Consider the following 6,000-nt stretch of genomic DNA (forward strand, 5'->3'; position numbering starts at 1 on the left):
AGGTTGGATTTGTCTTGACTGGCAGAATTAGATGAATCAGTCACTTCAGCTACGTAAGCAGAGTCCAGGACAGAAACTGAATTCTGGCGTGACATAGCACTGAAAGAAATACTTAAATAACGACTCAATCACTATGTTAATTGTTGTTTTGTTTATTGGTTCTTGCTTTTGTTTTGATGCTCCTTAGTCGTTCTCATCTGAATAATGAGATGGTAATTCCGTAAAAGGCATTTTTGAAGGACTGCATTTTTGGAGTTATAATGTAGGAGAATCTCAGTTTTGTAGAACTGAGCATTATTTAAAAAAAAAAAAAAGTCATTCAAACTTAGTTCCTGTGTTTCTTAGGGCTGAGAAAGTTAGCTCTGCTTTTGTTACTGTACTTGTTGATCTTATTTTCAAACAAAGGCTGCATCTGATGACATTCGTAGCAGTAATATTTCAAGGGCATTTAATTAAAGGGAATGAATCACTCTAAAGACAGGACTGTAACTGCTCACAGAGCTGTTTTGCAGCATGGTGGTAGATGAAATGTGGCATGCCGGTAAAAAGAGTCATAACGCTTCAGAAGCATTAGCGAGGGTGGTCTCCTGCTGAAAGTACTCCGGGTTGTATTTGTAAATGCCTTTATTGAATGTTAAAGGTACTCTGTTGGTAAGTTTTTCATAGTTGTCTGGGGATTTGGATTCCCAGAATAGCTACTAAAATGTGATTATTAGATTTGAACTTAGCTGGTAAATATCCTTTGGAACTGTTGACTTTAGTTGTTAATATGGCTATTAGGAGAGAAAGCACCCGAGAATGCTCTGGCCTGAATGATACATGGTTTTCACTAAGCATTTTGATAAACAATTTGGCTTTAAGTGTTTTCCCATCCTCTGGGAAGCTATTATAAAAATGTGTGCCCATGAATGTTTTATTTGGCATTAGGATAAATGTATATGTTTTTGATAATGTGTTGGATGAAGGGATCATTCGTATAAGTGGAAGAGTGTTGGTGGATATAATTTGTACTGAGGGGTTCTTCTTTTCTGTAAGTCTCACTCTCGGTTTAGGAAATAACTTTGTCAGTAACTAAAAAGACTGGAGGAATTTTGCATCTAAAGCATATGTACTTCCTGCTTGGAAGGCTTCAGCTCGTTTGACTGGAATTTAGGAAAGGTTACTTGTCGTGCAGTTAGCTCAGGGATGGAGGGGTAGAGCAGTTAGTGATATGTTGTTGTTCCTGTCAAACATGTTTTGATTTTAGTTATATCCACAGAATTTAAGTGGTGCGAAGTGGCCTGTTCCTTTTCATTTCAAACTTAAGGTCCAACAAAGAAGATTTTTTTTTTTTTTAGATAATATCCAGGGCTGCCAAATTAGGAGCCAGCCCAGGCAGAGTACCGCAAAGTTAATGCTTTTGTCTGCTAGTGGTTGCCATGGAGGAGAGCTGCATGCAGACGTGGGCTCACATCCACAGGGGGACTTGGTCTTTGCGGTGCTTCTTGTTGAAATACTTGACTAGTAGGTTTTCGGCTCTGTAGCCAGGCACAAGTGGAAAACTTCACACTTCCAGTTTCTTGCTAATGAAAACCCAACTGCTACTACTGAAGGTAACCGTTAATATCCTCTGTTTGTTCAGAGGACTTACTGAGCTTGTTTCGAGTCTGTCCTGATTTACATGCACAGGGGTAAGGCAGGGATGTGTAGAGCATTGTACTTTTATTTTAGGTAAGGGAATGCTGCTATTAGGTCCTTCTGGAGCTGTCTCTGGGCTGAACAAGCTCAGATCACTCAGCCTCTCTTCAAAGGGCAAGTGCTCCAGTGTCCAACCATCTTGTTGGCCATCCGATGAATTTTCTCGTTAGTCAATGTCTTTGTTGTGCTGGGGGGAGGAGGGCGTCCCAAAGCTGGATGCAGTATTCTAGATGTGGTCAAATGAGTGCTAAGTAGAGGGTAATAATAACTTCTTTTGATTTACTTGCTGTGGTCCTGTTAATGCAGGCCCGATGCTGTTTGTCGTCTTCAGTGCCAGGGCATACTGTTGGCTCATGTTCACCTTGCTACTGCAGGAGTCTTCAGCTTCCCTGTAGTGCTGGCTGGTCTATGTTGCACTCTCTTCCAGGATGTTTGCCAGGGTTACAGCATGGTTTACTCTGTGTCCACGAGGCAAAAAAAACAAAAATGAAGAATGATAAATTTCAGCACACTTGGGGCTGGGGTAAATCCTGCCAAATCCCACAGGGTTTATGTGTGTTTCAAGTAGTGTGCTCCTTGATCCGTTATTTAGAAGTGCTGCACCTTATTCGGTTGTGTTGGTAGTGATGAGCTTGTGGTTTGGTGTTGCAGTATGTAGGAATAGTGTATCCTAATCTGATCATAGATCACAGTGAGATCTGGGTCCTGGTTCTGCAACAGTGTCTGATGGATATGGCCAATTCTGCATCTGATAGTCAGAGCCCAGGGGCTCCTAATGTAATCTTTACGTCTCACTATGCTGAAAGAATTTGAGATTTTTATATGTTTGGGACACATTTTACTGCCAGGCACATGGTCATGTGTTAAAGGAGCTGATTAACTATATCATATCAGGCTAGTGTGTGGATGTACCTTTCTCAAGCTTTATGGACAAATAGACTCTTCACTTCTGCTTCCTAATGTCTTCTTATGCTATTCAGTGCATAATTATCTAGTCACAACACATCTAGTTGAGACATGTTTTAATAGACGTGAGTCAGTACTCTGTTTTCACTCATTGCATTGTGACTCATTACACCCACTGCATTATTAAAAATGCAGAAACATACCTCCATTTGGATATCGTTAAAAGCACTGTGATGGCTGGTTTAAGAAGTGTGTTAAATGAACAATCCAGTTGAAAAGATATCTGGATGGAAGGGTAAAATGAACCCAAACGTTTGGTTTCAGAGCTCATTGCCAGTGGTACTCCCATCTGAAACCGTGACCCCCATTTTGTATTAGGGTCTCCATTTGGGACTGTTTGATGAACCTCTATGCAGACTTGTATAAAGGCTGTGCCCCGAACAGGTAGTTAACACCTCGTGGGAGGAAGGGTTCAGTAGTATTTTTTTTGTTTAAATTAATCAGCACTGACTGTTTCTCTAACAATGAGGAAGGAGACAGTGTTAAGATAGGTTCTGCTCTAGGAAGAAAAGGGCAACCTCCACCACCACTGTGTAAGAGACAGGAGGAACTGGTGAGACATTGCTCATTCTGCACCTTAACCAGCCTCAGACTTGGAGGAAAAGTACCGTCAAGAGTCAGTGTGCATCTGTGACTGGGCTCTATTTAGTTGCTTTGCACATTGCATTGATGTGATCGTGTGCGCAATTTCTAATAAAGTCATATGTTTGTTTTCTTGTCCCATTCAGAATTACTTTGAGGACAATGTGTAAGAACCATCTCTTTTGCGCTGTTGGCAAAATGGAGTCACATTTGCTTAGCATTTTGAGTGAGAACCACTGCATGTGAAAAAACGATACAAATCTCAGACTGAAATTAGAGATATCAATACGGTAAATAAACAGTATCTGTGAAACACTCATACATTACCATATTTTAAATTTGTACAAGATTCTCTTTGGCAAGAAAATAAACTAGCACTTCATGTTTCTCCTCTCACTAATGGCCTCAGTCTTAAGAAATGCCAGATTGTGTTTTTTCTTTACATGGTGGTCTAACAATTTCAAAACAGATGGCAAAAGTCAATCTTTGTGTTTGAGTCATTGCTTTGCTTAGTATGTGATTGTGATTAGAGTAGGTATTGCTTGTAAGAAATAATTTGGTTGATACTGCTGGGTGTTTGTTTTGTGGAAGTTTGTTACATTTTGTAAATTACTCTTTGCTTGAAAATGCTTGTAGAGTTCTTTTGAGTTTACCATCTGCAGTTTGCGATTTACTGTGTTACTTAGCTAGAAAAGCCAAGTGGTATTATTGTTGGTTCCTGGTTGTTTTTTGTAAATAACCACCGGAATTGAATTGAACTGAGTTCTGATCCTCTTTTAAAAGTTTTATCAACATAAACAGTGCCATTTAAAGTTATCCTGTTGCATGCGCAGTGTATTTACATGCTGAAAACTGGATTTTTTTGTCTATGTGGTGCTGCAGGGGAGCAAGAGCTCTGGACTGCAGAAGGTGAAGGGAAATGCATCTCAGTAACGTTGGGGTGAATATGTGGCTGCAAGTGATTGATCAGGGAGGGGGGCATATGGTGGGAAGGAGTTGCAGAAGAGCAGAAGCAGGTGATTAATAGGAGTGACCGTGAACTGGTAAGTCCTTAGAGACTGATGTTCAGAGCAATGCTCAAACACTGATATGCTTGGTTGGGGTCGCCATGGAAAAGTTGGCTCTTCAAACAACATCAGATGTTCATTGCTAGATCAACGTGTATGTTAGGTCGCAGGGGCTAAATATGGAAAAAAGCATGTCAGATTAGACTGACTTTTCCAACGGTTAGGTTTTACTGCCTGACCATGTTTATTAAAGATTTCAGATAAACATTTCCACAGTGATGATCTAGAATTGAAATGACACACCCCACCCCCCAATTTTACTTAGATTTAAATTATTAATTTTGTTATGAAAATCTGAGATATAATGCTGCAGAGACAGAGCCACGGATGCTGGAACCAATTTGGGCTGTGGTTTAACAAAACATGAAGTTCAACTTCCGGACTTCTACAGGTGGTTTAAAAATGTGTTGCTGCGTGACCCAAAGCTTTGATCTGGCATAAAGTTTCTCTGATAGTTCAGCTTTGTTTAAAACACTTATTGTGTTATGCTTGTGCTGTTTACATCAACAATTGTCTCAGTGCTACAGTTACTTTATACAAGAACAGGAATCACCCGTCCTCTGACAGCCAACGTAAAGCTCACATAAAATTATAACGCCAGTATAAGCTCTGTAGTTTATACTCTTACTATTTTAATCACATCAAAATGTGATCTGTATAGATCCTGATATAGATCAAATTTCTACTGCTGGCTGATCCAACAGCACATAGATCTGGTATTAGTGCCTATGGAAGCCTGGTCTTACCTATGGATAAGAACATTTGCATCCTCTGTGTTCCTGAGTTTCACTTCCTTGTTCTGTAAAGAAATTAGCCGTGGCCCAAGTAAGAGTGACAGTCGTGCCATGCAATCACTGGATGCAAATAATCCTGCAAATCTAACTCATCTAAATGCTTCCATTGTAATCAAATGAGTAACATGAGATGAGGTGGTCAGCTTTGTCTTAAAGAGTACATAAGATGGAACAACTATTAATGTAGTTACTGGAAACAAAAAGACAATGAAGGCTTTGATTTTTTTACCATCAATGGAAGAGATTGAAAGCTGAAATTATTTTAAAAAGATAGAATGACGTCCTTCTTGCTCAACTTTGTGGAACTGTGATACAGATTGACTGAATTCAGAGAAAAAACACAGGAGAAGTAATAAAAGAATCTACTGTTTTTGCTTCTGAGTTCAGATTAGGTCATACTGAATATTATTTCATGGCCTTTCTCTAGTGGTTTGTGAGTACTTCCCAAGGCCAAAATATACGTTTTTGGCTGATTAATGGTCTGCAGTTAAATGAGGGCAAGCAGTGAAATATTCTGAGGTTGCAGAACACAAAGTGAATTGACAGAGCTCTCCAGCATAGCTACAACATCCTCCTCACGACAGGAGAAACATTTTTTCACTGTACCCATCCCCTTCGACTGGGATTTTGCATTTCCCATGAAACTACTTCAGCCATGATGTAAAATTTAATAGCAGCAATGTACATTTCACTTCTTAAGACATACTTGAGGCAGAGAAAATAGGGGAGCAAGCCAGCAACATATGATCAGAGAAATCTCCATGGATCTGTAATACTCCATGGATCATGAAGTAGGGAAAGTGGATACATGGATGTAGGGGAAGTTATATGCAGTGCATGCATCTGTTTTCAACTATTTTCAAATTTGGATTATTTGCAGCATAAATCTATATAGTGTATTGAGATTAGTTTTA

Source organism: Aptenodytes patagonicus, chromosome 5, assembly GCF_965638725.1.
Source record: "Aptenodytes patagonicus chromosome 5, bAptPat1.pri.cur, whole genome shotgun sequence".
Classification (NCBI taxonomy): Eukaryota; Metazoa; Chordata; class Aves; order Sphenisciformes; family Spheniscidae; genus Aptenodytes; species Aptenodytes patagonicus.